A 22,480-nucleotide genomic window follows, 5' to 3' on the forward strand; every position below is an offset into this window, starting at 1 on the left:
ACAGTTTGAGGAACAATCCGGTGAGATAAGTTATGAGGGTAACAATTGATCAAAGTACAGTCCAATTTCATAAGGGAGATTAAGGCCACATACCTGTCCGTGTTATGATTCTTACAACAGAGACTGCTTAATGGAGAGAGTTCAAATGCTAAGGCCTTAGCATCTTCTGAGCTCAGCGCGCTGTGTCCTGTTGCTGTCAGCTTCGGGTGATGTCACCGGAGTCGGCGAGATTACTGTCAGAGATCTGCAGCAGCTTTAGGGAGTGACAACTGAAGAGGAGTTTATCGTATTTACAGAATTAAGATTGTAGTTGAAGAAACTCCTAATCTTGTAGATTAGTTGTAGCAATAGTGAAAAAGGATAATAAGCTTTTTGAGTATAACTTTGTGCAGTATAACACCAAGAAATTCAGGCTAGTATCGATATATAATTGAGAGCTTAAGGTAATAGACTCAGTATACATCTATAATCAAGCAGTGTATTGTGGGATTGATGAACCTTTTATTGAGGATTGCAGAGGGAGGAGATCAATGCTTAAAGGGATAGTTTGTCATAATGAGACATGACATTAGTTTAATTATAGTGCAGTGCTAGGTGTAATTGTAACTTAGGTTAGGGTTTATTTTACACGTACTTTTGTACTTATTTTAACTAGGAAGTTATTAAATAGTTAATAACTATTTAGTAACTATTGTACCTAGTAAAATAAATACAAAGTTGCCTGTAAAATAAATATAAATCCTATTAGTTATATTGTAGCTAGCTTAGGGTTTATTTTATCGGTAAGTATTTAGTTTTAAACAGGAATAACTTATTTAATTTTAGTAAATTTATTTCGTTTAATTTAAATTATATTTAAGTTAGGGGGGGTTAGGGTTAGACTTAGGTTTAGGGCTTAATAAATGTATAATAGTGGCATTGACGTTAGCGGCGGCAGATTAGGGGTTAATAAATGTAATATAGTTGCGGTGACGTTGGGGTTAATAACTATAATGTAGGTGTCAGCGATGTTGGGGGCAGTAGATTAGGGGTTCATAAGTATAATGTAGGTGGCGGCGGTGTCCGGAACGGCAAATTAGGGGTTAATAATATAATGTAGGTGGCGGCGATAGCGGGGGCGGCAGATTAGGGGTTAATAAGTGTAATATTAGGGGTGTTTAGACTCGGGGTTCATGTTAGGGTGTTAGGTGTAGACATAAAATTCATTTTCCCATAGGAAACAATGGGGCTGCGTTAGGAGCTCAACGCTGCTTTTTTGCAGGTGTTAGGTTTTTTTCAGCCAGCTCAGCCCCATTGTTTCCTATGGGGAAATCGTGCACAAGCACGTTTAGCCAGCTTACTGCTACCGTAAGCAACGCTGGTATTGAGGTGAGTTGTGGAGCTAAATTCTGCTCTACGCTCACCTTTTTGCGGCTAACGCCGGGTTTAAAAAAAACCTGGAATACCAGCGTTGTTTTAAGGGAGCAGTGAAAAAAAGGCTTGTTAGCACCGCACGGCTCTACCGACAAAACTCATGATCTAGCCGTTAGTCCAAATTGTAAGTTTAAGATACAGCTTTATATTTTAACCATACCTTTAGCATTTTTCTAGTTGTACAATGAATACATTTATTGACTGCACATAAAAGCTAGACAATACTTTAAAATAAATCCTGCCTTTTATATATCAATCTTTTTCAAACAAAGTTCATCATGGCTGTAAAAAGAAGAAAACCAGACACTTTAATTAGTGTCAGATTAAGACTTTTTCTGGAGTGTCATGTATTTGTCTGCAATGAAAAAAGAAGCCATGCTTGCTTTGCTCACTGGACCATAAACTGATTAAGTTTTGTGAGAAAACATATGGCGACAGAGAGAAAAAATGCTTTATATTGTGGATAATGCTAATCTGACAAAGACGGGATTTCAAAAACTAACTTTTGATCCTTCATTTACCTTGGATAAGTCTGTCAACATTAACGCAAATTTACAAAATATTCATGAGCTGATATTTGAAATCCATTAAACACTGCCAATAAACTAATCCTTATTTGATTCCCCTTCCCAGCAGAAAGCATTGCAGAAATGAAAAATGTCTCTAACTTTGAGAGCTAATCCTCTCGTATATGTGTCTCGCTGTATGCGGTACCTTGTCGATGTTTTTACTCTCCCCACCATTAAAACAACATCATAATAATGTAACGTGTTTTTTTTTTTTTGCTGTCAGAATAAATAATCCTAAAAAGTACAGAATGAAAGAGGCTGATTATATATATCGCTGCTTAAATAATGGTTGATGAAAGTAAACAATCTGATGTAATTTAAACAGACAAAGGAAATGATAGGACAATCAGTTTAACTCATATACATTGTAAGAACTTTATTAACAACAAGAATATATTATATTTTGTATGCAGATGTATGTGATAAGATATCGACCTTGCCGTAGCTTCGAGGTTCACTTCATATCAAATTAGATTTAACATTAATATTACTGGAGAACTATCATAACTAATCAACTGTCAAACAGCAAATTGTGTAATTGGTACACATTAGATAATAGACCTGCTAAATAATTCACAATAAATTTATAATTGAATTTAGAGTAAATAAGAGTACATTCAATGTCTAGGCTATGCATGAATATTGTATATTCTTTTTATTCTTAAACAACACATCTATATTACAAATATTTTAATGTGCACTATTCATAAATAGATATACAAATTAAACAACACAATTATACAATACTAGTGGTAAAGCCCGTGTACACGGGACAAAATGTTTAATGAAAGAAATATACCTATCCATCCCTATTCCTCTATCCCCCTATTCCTCTGTCCCTACCCCCTGTCCCCCTGTCACTATCCACCTGTCCCTATCACCCTGTCCCTGTCTCCCTATCCCCCTGCCCCCCCTATCCCCCTGTCCCTATCCACCTGACCCCTGTCCCTATCCCCCTGTCCCTATCCCCTTGTCCCTATCCCCGTCTCTATACCCCTTTCCCCCTGCCACCCTATCCCCCTGTCCCTATCCCCCTGTCCCTATCCGCTTGTCCCTATCCCCTTATTCATATCCCCCTGTCCCTATCCCCCTTTCCAATAACTAAAATTACAAAAAAATAAAAATAAAAGTTTACAAAAAATAAAAAAGCTAAGATTACTAAAAAAAAAAAAACTTCATTATCCAAAATAAAAAATAAATAAATACCCCCTTTTTTTAAAAAAAAAAAGACACCCCAAAATAAAACCCCAATCTAATCTAAACTACCAATAGCCCTTAAAGGGCCTTTTTTAGGGCATTGCCCTAAGTTAAACAGCTCTTTTACCTAAAAAATTACTAATCCTCCCTAGCATTAAAACCCCCCACCCACCAAACCCCCCAAAATTAAAAAAAACTAACACTAATAAACCTAAACTACCCATTGCCCTAAAGGGTATTCGTATGGGCATTGCCCTTTAAAGGGCATTCAGCTCTTTTTTTTTACCGCCCTTAAAAGGGCATTCAGCTCTTTTTCAAATTGCCCAAAAAAATATAATTAATTTTTTTTTAAAACTAACACTAAAGCCCCAAATAGGTACTCATGGTTCCTGAAGTCCGGCGGAGAAGGTCTTCTTCCAGGCGGGTCCATCATCTTCATCCACAGCAAAGGCAGCACAGAGTGGAGATGCAGAGCAGTGTTACAGGTGCGGTGATCCTCGGCAGCGATGGTGCTCGGTGGCAGTCCCCGGCGGCAGCACTCCTCTGCGTTGTGGAGGCTCCTCTTCATGCGATCGTCCACTGCGCACTGAAACCAAGAGCAAGTGAAATCTTATTGGCTGGTGAACAGCCAGTAGGATGAGAGCAACTGAAATCTTATTGGCTGTTCCCCAGCCAATAAGATTTCACTTGCTCTCATCATATTGGCTGTTCACCAGCCAATAAAATTTCAGTTGCTGTCATCCTATTGGCTGATGTGAAAATGTCAGCCAAAAGGAATGAAAGATACCCCAATAAATATGGGGTACCTTGCATTTAATCTTCAGTGAGCAGTGGACAATAGCATGAAGAGGAACCTCCACGCTGCTGAGGATCTCCACATCTGGGAACACCGCTCCGCATCTCCGCTCTAGGCCACCTTAACTGTGATGAAGATGATGGACCTGCCTGGAAGAAGACCTTCTCCGCCAGACTTCAGAAACCTTGAGTACCTATTTGGGGCTATAGTGTTTGTTTTAAAAAAATTAATTTTGTTAATTTTTTTGATTAGGGTTTTTTGGACAATTTGAAAAAGAGCTGAATGCCCTTTTAAGGGCAGTAAAAAAGAGCTGAATTCCCTTTTAAGGGCAATGCCCATACAAATGCCCCTTTAGGGGCAATGGGTAGTTTAGGTTTAGTAGTGTTAGTATTTTTTATTTTGGGGGGTTTGGTGGGGGGGTAATGTTAGAGGGGGGCTTAGTATATTTTTAATGTAAAAGAGCTGATTTCTTTAGGACAATGCCCTACAAAAAGCCATTTTAAGGGCTATTGGTAGTTTATTCTTAGATTAGGGGGTGCTTTTATTTGGGGGGGCTTCTTTATTTTACTAGGGATTAGGTTTAATTGTTTTATTTTTGATAATGTGGTTTATTATTTTTTGTAATGTTAGCCTTTTTTATTTTCTGTAATTTTAGAATAATTTAATGTAATTTTGTTTTTTTTAAGTACTGTTAGGGTTTTTTATTTTATTTGTAAAAAAAGGTTTTGTTTAATGTAATTAAGGGGTTAGTTTAGGTAGTGTTAGGTTAGGGGGCTTAGTCATTAAAAAAAATGTTTTGCATTATGGGGGTTGGCGGTTTAGGAGTTAATAGGTAAATTAGGTTTATTGCGTTGTGGGGGTGTTGCAGATTAGGGGTTAATAGATGTATTAGGTAGTTTGCGATGTTGGGTTTTGCGTATTTAGGGGTTAATAATTTTATTAGGTAGTTGTTTTTTTTTTTAAAATACTTATTGCGGGCGGTTAGGTTTTTTTTTAATACTTATTGCAAGCGGTTATTTATTTATTTTTTAATACTTTTTGCGGGCGGTTATTTTTTTTAAACTTATTGCGGAAGGTTTTTTTTTTTTAATACTTATTGCGGGCGGTTATTTTTTTTTTGGAATGCTCCATTTGTTTTTGCTGCATCAGCTTTGCTGCATCCAGGTGAGTTCTTTTGGCTGCGCACGCAGTCAACATTCTTTTGGCTACCTCGCACTGCCAACATTCCTTTGAGGATGCGTGGGAAACTGCCGATGGCCATGGACTCATTATTAACGTGATTATAGTAGAGATGGTTTAACATTTATGAATATTTTGGGTATTTCTAATGAAAATTTAATAGTTTTATTACAAAGTTATGATTTAAATTAAACTATGTACCAACACAGGACTAGATTACAAGTGGAGCTAAAAATGTTAGTGCTATTGAACACTCGCTGCGCTCAAGGTAAATCAGTAGCGCTTCTATGTTTGTGTTGATATTACAAGTTAAAAGTAAAAAGCCCACAAGTGAATAACTAAGGCACGTAACGTCTATAGGTTTGATAACTAGAGTCTGTTAACTTCCTTTCCCTTTAGACTTCTATGGGGCGTCCAAAAGGGCCTTTTCTTTATTTTGCTAGAGTGCTAACCCAATAACATCAATACAATGAAAATTTTCTTCAAAGTGATGTACATAGGTTATTCTATAAAAAACATTAAAACATATTAAAGGGTAAATTGCGAGTGGATCAGTAGTTTGTGCTCCCACTCACATGTTAACTCGTTTTGCATTCAGCTTTTTGCACGTCAGGTAGCATGTGTATTACAAGTTGAAATTAAAAAAGGTTTTGCTTGTGCTAACCCAACGCATGCTAAATCCAAAGTTAGAATATCGCAACCGCGTAACGTATTCCCCATAGAATTCAATGGAGCACGAAAAATGGAAGAAGAAAAACTAACACCCAACAAGTCACACAAACCTGATCGCGTTTTCTCAAGTGCACTAACCCGATATGAAATTTTAATATTTCACATTCCATTGATCTTCACATCGAAGAATATATTCTATTTATTCATAAATACACACACACACACAAATATATATGTATATTTCAAGTATTTAGAGAGCACTTTGTTGGAAAATACCTTGGTTCTCTATTTTGTTAATTTAACATTAACCAATGTGTAAATTGTATAGATATCACATAAGAATAACACACATAAATATATACAAATATACAGAAATGCAAAAAAAAATAATATATATATATATATATACAGAGTCCTTCTAGAGTATGTTTAAACTCCTTAAACGTTTCACAACCATCCAGTATTTAAAGGAACAGGAGAATATATTATTTTTTCCCCTATACTGAAAATGGTGATAATAATAACACAGTTCTTTAATAATATCCAGATCCAATGTGAGGGAAAAATCTCAGACCCCATCAGGGTTCCTACTTACATTCCTTACCCCCAATCTTATAAAGTAAGTGCCACACAGTGAGAAGGATAACCCACGAAGAACTCCAGACTTCCCTCTTCTCTGCTTCTTGAAGATTGTAGAGTGGTCTTTGAATCACATATTTTACGAATCACCAGTCCTGGTGACATCATCACGCACTCCCTGTCAGACACGTCAAGGTCCTGTTAGATGGATAGACAACATATATATATATTTATTTAAATTTGGTAAAATATATATCTATACCTATATATATATATATATATATATATATATATATATATATATGTATATATATATATATATATATATAGAGAGAGAGAGAGAGAGAGCAATTGTGTAGATGGAGGGCACTCACAGGACTTGATTCAATAAGTATCATTTATTTATATTGCTGATTACATTTATACAGTGTCGACGTTTCGACCTATCCTGAAGAAGGCCTCAGGATAGGCCGATAACGTTGACACTGTATAAATGTAATCAGCAATATAAATAAATGATACTTATTGAATCAAGTCCTGTGAGTGCCCTCCATCTACACAATTGCTCTATACCGTCTACTTGAGGATAGCACCCAGGCATTGGCTACATAGATGTGGAAGGAGTGCTAGGTCACCGGCTACAATATATATATATATATATATATGTTAAAACAGAGAGAACAGCACTCCTGAGATAGAACAAAAGCTAGACTAACTTCCATATTAGTAATAGAAAGGACCCCAGAGTCCTAGGAGGTGCGCTTGTGCAGGCTGAGGAGGAGAACCGGAGAAAAAACAGGTCACACTCTTGGCAACGAAGATGATGATCAGATGATTCCTAATAGGGAACAGAAAGAGGCGCCAACATAGGGTAATATTGACGATACAAGCCAATACAGGATACAACAAAGTATAAAGTGACCCTTCATGGTGGCTACTCACAAGCGGAGCGGACTACCAAAGTGCCTGACAGAGCAGTACTGGACCAACAGAGTCACCCGTGAGACTCACACAGGAAGTCGGAGTTCCATGCATCAGGTAGCGTGACGGGTCACACCAATCGCAGAGTCAAGCCCCCAAAGAGTAATGTAGGACGTCACAGTAGAAGTTGGATTCAAATGACCAGATGGTTGGCATCCAAGCATTAAGGAATAAAAAAGTCAGAGCAAGTAGAGCAAAAAGTATGTGTGTAAACTTTATAGTATACAACACAGGTACAGCAACGCGTTTCTCAGCAACTCATATGCCGTTTCATCAGGCTGTTATGGAAACAAAACACTACTTGCTCTATAAATGGAAAAAAATGACCAATCAGAGACCAATAGCGGACCACACCTTCCTCAGTGAGGTAATCAATTATACCTCTGTGGGATAAAGATTAAATTAGTCTATGGCCTCTAGTTATCAAGCCGTCAACCTCAAATACGCTGGAATTCCGCAGCGTATTTGTGGCGAGGCTGATTCGCCTAAGTTATCAAGCCCTACACACCGGCAAAAGTAGAATTTAGTGACGTAAGCTTCAATCCGCCAGACTCAGTCCGACACATATCGATTCTTACATCACTCCAGATGTTCCGAACACAAGTTCGGCACAATCTGACTACTTTTGCTAGTTATCAAAAAACTAGCAGGTACGCTCAGCACTTTTCTGGCCCAGTGTACCTGGTTTTCAATCCGCCGCCCTGGAGGTGGCGGATCCCATAGGAATCAATGGGAGTCTGACCATAGCGAAAGTTCATGTTTGCTGCTGCCCGACATCCCATTGATTCCTATGGGAGCTGTCTACACCTAATACCCTAACATGTACCCGAGTCTAAACACCCCTAATCTGTCCCCCCTACACCGCCGCAACTAAATAAATGTATTACCCCCTAAACCGCCACTCCCGGACCCCGCCACAACTATAATAAACTGATTAACCCCTAAACCGCCACCCCCGGACCCCGCCGCCACCTACATAATACCTATTAACCCCTATCCTGCCCCCCCTACACCGCTGCCACCTATAATAAAGTTATTAACCCCTATCCTGCCCCCCCTACACCGCCGCCACCTATAATAAATTTATTAACCCCTATCCTGCCCCCCCTGATCGGAACAGCCAATAGAATGCAAGCTCAATCTGATTGGCTGATTGGATCAGCCAATCCGATTGAACTTGAATCTGATTGGCTGATTCAATCAGCCGATCAGATTTTTCCTACCTTAATTCCGATTGGCTGATAGTATCCTATCAGCCAATCGGAATTCGATGGACGCCATCTTGGATGACGTCCCTTAAAGGAACCTTCATTCATCGTTAGTCGTCGGTCTGGAAGGATGCTCCGCGCCGGAGGTCTTGAAGATGAAGCCGCTCCTCGTCGGATGGATGAAGATAGAAGATGCCGCTTGGATGAAGATGTCTGCCGGTCCGGATGTCCTATTCTGCCCGGATAGGATGAAGACTTCTGCTGGTCTGGATGTCCTCTTCTGGCCCATCGGATGAAGACTACTGGACTGATTGGATGACCACTGGTGCCCAGCTGGGTGAAGATGTCTCAAGGTAGGGTGATCTTCAGGGGGGTAGTGTTAGGTTTATTTAAGGGGGGTTTGGGTTAGAGTAGGGGTATGTGGGTGGTGGGTTTTAATGTTGGGGGGGTTGTATTTTTCTTTACATGCAAAAGAGCTGTTTACTTTGGGGCATGCCCCACAAAAGTCCCTTTTAAGGGCTGGTAAAAGAGCTGTTAACTTTTGTAATTTAGAATAGGGTAGGGCATTTTTTTATTTTGAGGGACTTTGTTATTTTATTAGGGGACTTAGATTAGGTGTAATTAGCTTAAAAATCTTGTAATCTTTTTTTATTTTTTGTACTTTAGTTAGTTTATTTAATTGTAGGTAATTGTAGTTAATTAATTTAATTTATTTAATAATAGTGTAGTGTTAGGTTTAATTGTAACTTAGGTTAGGATTTATTTCACAGCTAATTTTGTATTTCTTTTAGCTAGGTCGTTATTAAATAGTTAATAACTATTTAATAGCTATTGTACCTAGTTAAAATAAATACAAAGTTACCTGTAAAATAAATATAAATCCTTAAATAGCTACAATGTAATTATTAATTATATTGTAGCTATCTTAGGGTTTATTTTACAGGTAAGTATTTAGTTTTAAATAGGAATAATTAATTTAATAAGAGTAATATTTATTTAGATTTATTTAATTAATATTTAAGTTAGGGGGGGTGTTAGGGTTAGTGTTAGACTTAGGTTTAGGGGTTAATAATTTTATTATAGGTTGCAGAGGTGTAGGGGAAGCAGGATAGGGGTTGATAAATTTATTATAGGTGGCAACGGTGTAGGGGGGGCATATTAGAGGTTAATAAGTTTAATATAGGTGGCGGCGGGGTCCGGGAGCGGCGGTTTAGGGGTTAAACAATTTATTTAGTTGCGGCGGGGTCCGGGATCCACAGGATAGGGGTTAATAAATTAATTATAGGTGGCGGCGGTATAAGGGGGCAGGATAGGGGTTAATAGGTATTATGTAGGTGACGGAAGGGTCCGTGAGCGGCGGTTTAGGGGTTAATATATTTATTATAGTTGCGGCAGGGTCTAGGAGCGGCGGTTTAGGGGTTAATAACTTTATTTAGTTTCGGGGGGCTCCGGGGGCGGCGGTATAGGGGGTAGAACAATGTAGTTTAGTGTGGGTGCTTAGGCTGGTGAGGTAGCTCAGTTGATAAATGCCCTGACTACAAAAAAGCCTGTTTAAAAGATCCAAGGTCACAGGTTCAAATCCCGGCAGGGCTGACTCAGCCCTTCATCCTTCCGAGGTCGATAAAATGAGTACCATTAAATTGGGTAATAATAACAACTATTACTATTCAGCTGCCGATTTGGTTAATTCTGAGAGCAAGCGCTGAAAAAGCGCTTTGAGTCCCACTGGGAGAAAGGCGCTATATAAATGCTAGTTGTTATTATTATAGTCACAGCTTATCAATAAAGCTGGGAAAAAGCCGAAGAGCAGCGAGATCGGATGAGTGATAACTATCACAGTCCGCTGCTCATCGCCCCGTACTTGGTGCGCTGCTTTTTGATAACTTTGGTGAACGTATTCAGGTCCGCGGCGGTGATGTGAGGCGAGCTTAGGCGGGCGTATTGGGGCCGGCGAAGGCAGGTAAGTAGACGGCTTGATAACTAGAGGCCTAAGTGTGGTTCAGCAGTGCCCTGATAAGCAGCAACATACATACTATTAAAATATTCTCTAAAATCATTATTAATATACAAATATATTCAATACATTACAAATATATAATATAAAAAACAGATACATAATAAAAATGGACTTAGAATATACGAAATGATATACAAAAGGTTAAAAATCAGTCATGTAATAGGAAAAATACAAATCATATATAATATATATTGTACAGTTTAGGAAGGAAAATAATAGATTTAATATACTAATCAGATCCTCCATAAACTATACACTAATAGTATCCTATTTCATCAATAATAAATAACAAGGATTAAGATACACCAACCAGAACACTATTGGTGTGTTCATATTCAGCTATGACATTTTTATGTACTATAACTAACAGACTAAAGGAGCCTAACTGACCACTCATGCCAAGTTCATATGTGACATCTTATGTACTAAAAGGATAAAACTATATACGGGAGATGTGTGTATGTGTATGCCAGGGAATATGAGACCCAAATAGATGTATCAAGAAACATATACCCTATCTAGTAAAGGATAACACAATTTACAAACTGCTATATATCTACAATATGTAATAATCAGTCAGCTAATAGGTATAGGGGATCCCCCAAATATAAGGAAGAATCATATTGTAGAGATGCAGTGTAAGGTCTAAGATGTAAGAAATGACCATTGATGGTAGGAATACTATTATATGTCATCATTAGTGGCATTAGAAATTGGTATTTAATAGTCTCAAAAATATAGGGTAATAAATTATTTATAAGTAAATTGTAATGAATAAATGGATGAAGCTACGTGTGATGAAAGATACCATATAATAAGTGACAAGTTGGGTAAATAATAATAACTTCCATGCCTGTTCATTTTTATTGCAACTCAGGGTGCGCATTCTTTTAGCACACTATGCCCCTTCACAGAGAAAAAATATCCTGTAGCATATCAGTCTGACCCTGCCCAGTCCAGCGCTGAAATACCAGGCAATTCTCTGAACAAGAGAAGCAACAACCCCAGACGATTGTTTCGGCCTTCTGTGGGCCTCATCAGTGAGGTGCAATTGTATCTCTCTAAGGACATGTGTGCACAGGGTCCACGTTTTTTAAATACTCAGACTAGCCTGTTTGGCACTAACAACTATGCCACTTTCAAAGTCACTTAAATCCACTTTCATCCCCATTCTGATGGTCGGTTTGAACTTCAGCAAGTCGTATTCACCACATCTAGATGCCTAAATGCATTGAGTTGCTGCCATGTGATTGGCTAATTAGCAAGTTGTGTTACCAAGCAAATTGAACAGGTGTACCTAATAAAGTGGCCGGTGAGTGTAAATAATATATATATATATATATATATATATATATATATATATATATATATATGTGTGTGTGTGTGTGTGTTTATATGTGTGTACAAATGTATATATATATATATATATATATATATAAACAGTCCCCAGAACACAAACCTGGCCAAGGATATGCTGTGTAGCTGGAAAAAAGCAGGCAACTCAGGATGTTTCACAATAAGCCTTTAATCCATAAAAGTGCTTAGAATAGACAAAAGGGCCTTAACCCATAACATTTCGGATCTAATGTGAACCTTTTTCAGATGGAGCCCATCAAAGACATACCATGCTCCCTACCAAACCTCCCTGAAATACCCTGTGTGATCCTTAATGAAATACCTTAGTAAGTGATAAACCTCATGAACGCTAGATCGCCAGCCACCAACCTTCCTAGCATGCGTAACCACGCATAATGATGACGTCATCCGCCACCGCCGTCAGAATAGCAGGCTGTGTGGAGGTTGTCATGACAACGGTAAACAACCATTCGTAGCCGTGATGCTGGCATGCTGGAAAAGCGATCAGAGGAAAAATACATACTACAAAATAATACACATAGTAAAAATCGCTACTTGTTATTATGACTATATTAAACATTACAGCCATAATTATACTAAATATGATACTAAACGCAAGTGAACTTCCCTATTACTAGGGAATAAAATTAATCCTAAACTGGAGGCTATTAGTGGTGCAAACAAATGAGCAGTATAATACTCATAAAGGGACACATAAATTTTGGTATGGCCCCATGAAGCCGATCTATACTCATAAAACAGCAGTTATGAAGTAGCGGTCTAAAGACCGCTGCTCCATAACCCTGTCTGCCTGCTCTGAGCAGGCAGACAGGAATCACCAGAATTCAACCCGATCGAGTACGATCGGGTTGATTGACACCTCCCTGCTGGCAGCCAATTGGCCGTGAGTCTGCAGGGGGCAGTGTTGCACCAGCAGCTCTTGTGAGCTGCTGGTGCAATGCTGAATACGGAGAGCGTATTGCTCTCCGCATTCAGCGATGTCTGTCGACCTGATCCGCACTGTTGGATCAGGTCCGACAGACATTTGATAAATAAGCCTCATAGTATCAAATAATGCACACACAACCTCTAAATAACATCCATGCCTAAGGAGTAGGTAGACATTTTTAAATCCAATGGAGGAGATTCCCGTAAGTCAATCACTTGTACCAGCAGCCAAAGTCAATCATCGTATTCAGGCCCTTGGGAGTAACAGTGTCCAGATAAAAAATCCACTTGACCTCTAGTCGTAATAGGGCTAATGCCCTGTCACCCCCATGTCTCAGCTGAGGAACAAGAAACATGATCAGTGAGTATCACTCTTAGCATAGATACTGAATTCCCAGCTTGCAAAAAATGTCTTGCGACCGGTTGCTCAGAGCTGCCCTTGTTGATTGCCTGGCGTATGGCCGATTTATGATTCGCGAGCCGTTCTCTGAAGGTGGTCACCGTGGTCATTCAGAACTAGTAAGTCTCGTAGGTTTCTTGATCTCTTGTAAACCATCCTCGGAGGAGGTAAGTCATGGAAGGGTAGACTCAAGTATTTAGCCACAATCTTCCAATTTTCTTTGATAGTGGCTGCTACCATTTCCGAACCTGGAGTATAGGTAGTTATGAAATTCAGTCGTTAGTCATCCTCTTTAGCTGTTTTCCTCACTGTAAGGTTATCCTGGGTTTGTTGCTCCCCAACCAGACGTTGCTGCTCAATGAGATGTGGGGGGTATCCACGTTGTAGAAACTTCTGGGCCATATCTTGCAATTGATGATCCTTACGGGAACCCTTGGTGTTATTCCTCATAACCCTCAGGAGCTGCAAGGAACTGACACTATTCTTCTGTGTATGAGGGTGAAAGCTGTCATAATGTAAAATGGAATTTTTGTCGGTGTCTTTATGGTACAGAGTAGTTTGTAAGCTGTCTTTATCTTCCATAGTTGCTTTGTATATCTCCAACTCTAAGAAATTGATTTTTTGTTGGTCATATTCAATTTTGAATCTTATTGTAGATTCCAAACAGTTGAGCGCAGTGAACCATTTCATAAGTGATTCTGATGCGCCTCTCCACATAAGGAACACATCGTCTATGTAGCGGCGGTAGAATCTGATGGAGCTGTGTTTTTGATCAAAGATATTATACTGCTCATATTGTGCCCTATATAGGTTGGCATAAGAAGGGGCCATAATCGAGCCCATTGCCGTACCTAAAATTTGGACAAAGTCTTTAGACCAGCTGATAAGGGCGTGGCCATAGTCGTTCTTGACTATGATAATTACAGGAAGGATGGGGTGACATATAACAAACTTTCAGGAAATCCGACCATAGGCTTTAAGAAAATGTTTGATGAAATCTTGGGTTTAGCTCATACTGCTAATATTATAGATGATGACACTTGGTCATTTCTGATCGTGGACAAACCAATTTGTCCCATTCTATATTTGCTTCCCAAGATCCATAAAACTCTAGTGGATCCCCCTGGCAGACCTATATTTTTTTGCTAGGGGATCTTTATTTCAGCCTCTTGCTGAATATATTGATTTTTTTCCTTCAGCCTGTGGTCCAAGCAACCAAGACTTATCTAAGGGACTCATTTGAGCTCATTAATCTTTTGAAAACTTTTGATATTGACTGTAAAGTAGACTTACTCGTCACCATGGATGTAGTAAATATATATACTGTTATTCCCCACAAACATGGGGTTCAAATGATAAAGGAGCAGTTGATCAGCAGTGAGCATTATGCTGGTCCCCCTATTGAGTTATTGTTGAATCTGATGGAGCTGTGTTTGGAAAAAAAGCTTTTTTTATTTGAGAAATTTTTTCTCCAAATTTTAGGTACGGCAATGGGCTCGAGTATGGCCCCTTCTTATGCAAACCTATATATGGCACAATATGAGCAGTATAATATCTTAGATCAACAACACAGCTCCATCAGATTCTACCGCTGGTACATCGACGATGTGTTCCTTATTAGAGAGGCACATCAGAATCACTTATAGAATGGTTCAATGCGCTCAACTGTTTGGAATCTACAATTAGATTCAAAATTGAACATGACCAAAAAAAAATCTATTTCTTAGATTTGGAGATATACAAAGCAACTATGGAAGGTAAAGACAGCTTACAAACTACTCTGTACCATAAAGACACCAACAAAAATTCCATTTTACATTATGACAGCTTTCACCCTCATACACAGAAGAATGGTGTCAGTTCCCCGCAGCTCCTGAGGGTGGTCAGGAATAACACCAAGGGTTCCCGTAAGGACCATCAATTGAAATATATGGCTTAGAAGTTTCTACAACGTGGATAGTCCCCACATCTCATTGAGCAACAACATCTGGTTATGGAGCAACAAACCCAGGATAACCTTACAGTGAGGAAAACAGCTAAGGAGTATGACCAACGACTGAATTTTGTGGCTACCTATACTCCAGGTTTGGAAATGGTAGCAGACACTATCAAAGAAAATTGGAAGATTGTGGCTAAAGAAACGAGTCTACCCTTCTATGACTTACCTCCTCCAAGGATGGTTTACAAGAGGTCAAGAAACCTACGAGACTTACTAGTTCTGAACGATCCAATGCACTGTTATGAACTCCAGTCCTGGTTACCTAAGACAAAACAGGGCTGCTACAGATGTGGCAACTGTGTCACCTGTAACAATTTGGTGACTTGTAACAGTTTTCATCATCCACACACCAATAAGAAATTTAAAATTAAGCACAGAATTCATGGTCTATGCGATAATTTGTCCATGTTCCCTATATTATATAGATAAACGGTGACCACCTTCAGAGAACAGCTGGCGAATCAAAAATTGGCCGTACGCCAGGCAATCAACAAGGGCAGCTCTGAGCAACTGGTCGCAAGACATTTTTTGCAAGCTGGGCATTCAGTATCTATGCTAAGAGTGATACTCATTGTTCATGTTTCTCGGCTGAGACGTGGGGGTGACATGGCATTAGCCCTATTATGACTAGAGGCCAAGTGGATTTTTGATCTGGACACTGTTACTCCCAAGGGCCTGAATACAATGATTGACTTAGGCTGCTGGTACAAGTGATTGACTTATGTGAATCTATTCCATTGGATTTAAAAATGTCTACCTACTCCTTAGGCATGGATGTTATTTAGAGGTTTGTGTGTGCAATATTTGTAGTATACCTTTAATACTATTACTAGTATAGATCGGCTTCATGGGGCCATACCAAAATGTATGTGTCCCTTTATGAGTATTATACTGCTCATTTGTTTGCACCACTAATATCCTCCAGTTTAGGATTAATTTCATTCCCTAGTAATAGGGAAGTTCACTTGCGTTTAGTATCATATTTAGTATAATTATGGCTGTACTGTTTAATATAGTTATAATAACAAGTAGCGATTTTTACTATGTGTATTATTTTGTAGTATGTATTTTTCCTCTAATCGCTTTTCCAGCATGCCAGCATCTCAGCGCTACAAACGGTTGTTTACTATTGTCATGACAACCTCCACACAGCCTGCTATTCTGACGGCGGTGGCGGATGACATCATCATTATGCGCGGTTGCGCATGGAGTTCCGGTAGCGTTCTAGGAAGGTTGGTGGCTGGCAGTCTAGCGTTCATGAGGATTATCACTTACTAAGGTATTTTATTAAGGATCACACAGGGTATATAAGGGGGGTTTAGTTGGGAGCACAGTATGTCTTTGATGGGCTCCATTTGAAAAAGGTTCACATTAGAACCGAAACGTTATGGGTTAGGGCCCTTTTTTTTATTCTAAGCACTTTTATGGATTAAAGGCTGAAGCATCCTGACTTGCCTGCTTTTTTCCAGGTACACAGCATATCCTTGGCCAGGTTTGTGTTCTGGGGACTGTTTGTATTTATGTGGATGGTGTGTGCCACTTTTTCTACAAACTCTTTATATATATATATTTATATTGCATTGGAGCCCTTTGCAGTCAAGTAGCTCAAAAGATGAAAAATCATATTTATGCAATATTCGTGTTTTTAGTTGTGTATGTACTGTAAATATTTCACATTTCAAAGTTCTTTACATAAAGAAATATGTATTTTTAAATAGATATTCATATATATATATATATATATATATATATATATATATATATATATATATATATATACAGTATCTATATACAAGTATATATAATTTGCAAAAATAACAGAAAAACACCATAACACTAACGTATATACAACATTATACATTGGAAGAAAATAATAATAATCATAATAAATAACTCATGACATTAAGTTTATTAGAATATTGTAAGTATCCCAGAATAAGTTTGTGCAATCAAATAACTTTAATAATGACTTTTTAAGGTTCAGGATTTTTTTTCTGCTTCGTAAAATAAGAAATCTTAAGGCAAAATGACTCAAAGAATGATTGATGAATTCCAATGAATTTCTGAAAACATTATTAAAACCAATAAACAGGATTCTTTTAGAACACAATTATCAATGTCACGGGTCACATCACTGCTATATGTCTTGGCATCTATTACTTTGAGTGTTATTTTATATTGATCGAAGCATATTTGTGATGACCCACAAGGTTGAAAACATCCACACTCGCTTGTTAAGGCAGTTTGTGATTGAATGTTAAGCACCTTCAGTATATAGATTGAGAAGAGTTTTAGCTAAATTATATTGGTAGAACACAATTAAACCATGTCAGATATATTTATATACACGCATATCAAAGATAAATTATAAGCAATGATAGAGGCAAATATGCATTGTAAATAAGTGCTTTGGCATGTTTATTAACTAGAGGTAACATTTTCTGTTATCTTTAATCTTAATTTTTTTATTATTTTCAGAGAGAGAGAGAGAGAGATAAAAAAGAGAGCGATAGAGAGCGAGAAAGCAAGAGAGAGAGTGAGCGAGAGAAAGAGAGTGAGAGAGAAAGAAAGAGGGAGAGAAAAAGAAAGGGCGAGAGACAAAAAGAAAGAGAGAGTGAGAGAGACAGAGAGAGAGAGAGAAAGAAAGAAAGAGAGAGAGAGAGAGAGAGAGAGAGAGAGAGAGGGAAAGAGAGAGAGAGAAAGAGTGAGTAAGAGAAAGAGAGATAAAGAAAGAAACAGAGAGATAAAGGAAGAAAGAGAGAGAGAGAGAGAGAGAGAGAGAGAGAGAGAGAGAAAGAGAGTGAGAGAGAAAGAAAGAGGGAGAGAAAAAGAAAGGGCGAGAGACAAAAAGAAAGAGAGAGTGAGAGAGACAGAGAGAAAGAAAGAAAGAAAGAGAGAGAGAGAGAGAGAGAGAGAGAGAGAGAGAGAGAGAGAGAGAGAGAAAGAAAGAGAGAAAGATAGAGATAGAGGGAAAGAGAGAGAGAGAGAAAGAGAGTGAGAGAGAAAGAAAGAGGGAGAGAAAAAGAAAGGGCGAGAGACAAAAAGAAAGAGAGAGTGAGAGAGACAGAGAGAAAGAAAGAAATAGAGAGAGAGAGAGAGAGAGAGAGAGAGAGAGAGAGAGAGAGAGAGAGAAAGAAAGAGAGAAAGATAGAGATAGAGGGAAAGAGAGAGAGAGAAAGAGTGAGCAAGAGAAAGAGAGATAAAGAAAGAAACAGAGAGATAAAGGAAGAAAGAGAGAGAGAGAGAGAGAGAGAGAGAGAGAGAAAGGGAGAAAGATAGAGATAGAGAGAAAGAGAGAGTGAGAGAGAGAAAGAAAGAAAGAAAGAAAGAAAGAGAGAGAAAGAAAGAAAGAGAGAGAGAGAGAGAGAGAGAGAGAGAGAGAGAGAAAAAGAAAGGAGAAAGAGAGAGTGAGAAAGATGAGCAAGAGAAAGAGAGAGAGAGAGAAAGAAAGGGAGAAAGATAGAGATAGAGAGAAAGTGAGAGAGAGAGAAAGAAAGAAAGAAAGAGAGATAGAGAGAGAGAGAGAGAGAGAGAGAGAGAGAGAGGAGATAGAAAGATAGGCAGCATGCTTTACTCCACTCTAGCTGATGCTTGTCATTACACAAGATTTTGTGCTTTTTTTACTTGCTATATGCATAAGAACTCGTGGTCTAACTGAGTGGGTTTGCTGGGTCTAATACTTTGTGGCTGGGCTGTTGTTGCTCCAAGACCCTTCTACTTCACCATAATAGTCTTTAGAGTTGCAAGAACAGATCTAGTAGGATATACATATCAGAAACGGACTTGTAGAAAAGTGGCTTCTTATGACAGTGCAACGTTTAAAATCATAGTTCATCTCGTAATGACAATATTTGGCTATGCGCTGGATTTTATGCACCTGTAAGCAATAGATGTGGCTGAAACACCTAAATTCAATAACAAGTACCAATGTCCACATAAGTTTGGCTTAATTCCAGAGCTATATTTTTGCCTACATCAACTAGGCCTGTGCCTAGTGCAGCATGATTTAAGGGGGCAGCAAATATTCGGGAGAATTTCTATGGCATATTGCTTCCCTCTCCCAAAATCTCCAATTATTTTGTTTCTTCATTTTATTACAAATCATGATCCTATTTGTCTACTGGGATGCCTGATCCCTCTATGTGTCTCTGACCTCTGAGTGAAAGAAATATATGTGATAAATATGTTAGAACACTATATATCCCTGAGCTAATAAGTCTTGAGGCATAACTAGACCTCATTGGGCCACAGGGCAAAGGTTGTGGCATGCACCCTATTTTAACAACACCCTTTAAAAAATAAACTTTATTAGAGAGCGAGGGTATTGGGTGCTACGCTATTTTTTTTTGTTTAGTTTTTTCTTTTTGGTGGGTGATGTTGGGAAATCCTTTGATGGTGCTATAAATCCTCTATCTCATTTTCAGGAAATAAACACATCCTACCTATATTTTCTGCTTCCTCATTTTTATTAACTTGTCAACAACAGCTGGCTATAAATAAAGTCAAATATAATTTTAACATATAGCAATCAAAACACAACATTATAAATATTGTAAGGAACTATATAAAAAAGCTGTCAGGAATTTAAAAAAAAACCTAGTGTAGGCAATTAACCTTTACCTCAATGAAAAATATATATGGCTTCCAAAGAGGATTTTAACCAATTTGTTTTTTTTTTTTAAACTTTATTTATGAAAAATCCAAAACATGCATGACAAATACAGTCACAGTAATACAGATGTTTTGTCATATACACAAGACCAGGTTTATATAGACTGTAGTACAAGAGAAAAGAAACGCATTAATGAGGTTCACATGCATGTAATTGGATCTAATTGTTCAGAATTTTATATATAAAAACAAAATGAAACACAATAACTAAAACACTAACATTACTTACCCAGGACACCTCTGGATCCCCCATATAAGCCGGCACAAAGAGAACTGTGGGAGTACTGAGTAATATCCAAATTATATTTATATTTATAGAGGGGAACTAATGGACCTGACCAGAAGAAAGGCACCAATTACCTTTAAGATTTTCACCTAAGACGTAAAGGCTGTTTTTAAAAGAAAATATAATTCTGTCTCTGACCACATCTGGCAGGTGTAATAGGTAGATCTCCCACTTATGGAGACATTTTTTATTCTTTTTTCAGGATCCACCTTCGTATCTGCCTGTTCAATTAACATTTGAGTATGTATTTTCCTGAGTAATTGCTGAAAGGGCAGGGAACCATTGCCCACCCATTCCTTTAACATAACTTGTTTAGCTAGCATAAGGACTGTGGTTATAAAGATATCATATGTGAATGTCCTATCCTTCCGTATCAAGAATATCACATGATGTGCTGTAAGGAGTACCCTTTGCTTAGTTAATTTGGTTAGCCAGTATGCAGTTTTTTGCCAAAACCTCTGCACCTTAGGGCAGTCCCATAACAAATGGATCCAATCTGGAGAGTCACAGCTACACTTATTTCTAATGAATGTCCTTAGCCCCCAGGACCCACTTAGCACGTAGGCCAGGTGTAATGTAAGTTTGGTGTAAAAATTTCATATGCGACTCTCTCAGACCCGCGGAAATAGTGCAAGAATGCGCTTTCCCAAAGCTTGCAGTTATTAGGGCCGAGTCTACCTCCAAGTCACTATAATGTAACCACTTTGACAGGATCCCCTGCAAAGGGGAGTCTCCAAAATGGCGAAGAAGAAGGTCATATGTGTATGATAGTCTGTATGATCCTTGTTTCGCTAGAGCACAAAGTTTGTCTAGATTAGAGGGTTCTTTGGATAACAATCCCTCTGATATTAATTTAAAAATATAGTGTCTACATTGAAAGTATGCAAACTTATGCGTGGATGGAAGACCATAGCGGTTCTGTAATTCTTGGAAAGGTACTAACCAATTTCTTTTTAATGTCATTCAGCCATCCTTGGCATCAAGAGGTTAAAAAGAGGAAGCACAGTTGTTATTAAGTACACTCTGACATCTTAGCTCATTTAATGCATCTGTCCCTGGCTGTAAACAAATGTAACCTAATTCACCCAGAAGCACAGCTTAGGTTTGATCACATTGTAGAAACCCATGTATTTTAATATGTTCTTTGTACGCTTATTTTCTCTTATCCCTAATATTCCACCCCCTCTTCCTATTCTGTTTATCTGTATAGCTAGAACCACTCCCATCATTCCTGCATCCCATCATGATGAACATTCACCCTGTACTACCATACTTGCTCACCTAACATATGTGACCACTGGCTGCACACTTTATCCACACTTTCCAACCCATCCTGATGTTTAATATGTAACCACCATTTAATAAGGGTTAGTGCTATGATAAGGATAGGGAAATCGTAATAATCTATAATTACCTTAAAGTCCTCAATAAATGTCTTGTCATCCTTATACATGACATTGTCAACTGCAAGATAATAATATTGTTTGATTCTGGATACCAAAGATGTTTTTAACCAAATGTTTGCTAAAGTCGTGCATCTTTCCTTGTCAGGAAGAAGTTAACAAGAGGCTTTTGATCCGGGGCATTGCTCCAAGACAAGCTCTTTTATCCATAGGTACATTCTGTGTCCTTATCTCCTAACCTGGTTATTCCACAAGACACCTTAGAAAAAGTGTTTGCTTACTTCTCCATAATCTGTATATTCAGAAACTTTGTGTATATTCAGGAATTTTAGTGCCGTTTCTCTTCTCCTCTGGTATTCTTTCTGAAGACGATATGTACATTTTTATTTATAAACCCATTCAATCAGACATCCTTTATATTCCCTTTAACCATTAAGTGTTGCTAAGTAGAAACAAAACCATCTGCAATTAAAGGTTATGCATACTTCTATTGCAATGTAACATTTATATGTTCAAAGCAGTGCAGTTATAGGTAGGTTAGGGTAATCCTAACATATATAACTACCTTAATATCCTCAACGTCTAGTCATCTTTTGGCATAACATCATTCAATAACTGCAGAAAACAAGATAATAAAATATTTATATTCTAGTTACAAAACTGGATTTTAAAGAATTATCTTTTAAACTAATGAAACCCTCTTTAGCAGCAAGAAGTTAACATTCTACACCCTTGGCTATTAAAGTGAAGGTCAAGTTACAAGCACAGCCTCACGGCATTGCATAGACATCAAAACGAGCAGGAGT

The sequence above is a fragment of the Bombina bombina genome, chromosome 9 (genome assembly GCF_027579735.1).
Source record: "Bombina bombina isolate aBomBom1 chromosome 9, aBomBom1.pri, whole genome shotgun sequence".
Taxonomy (NCBI): domain Eukaryota; kingdom Metazoa; phylum Chordata; class Amphibia; order Anura; family Bombinatoridae; genus Bombina; species Bombina bombina.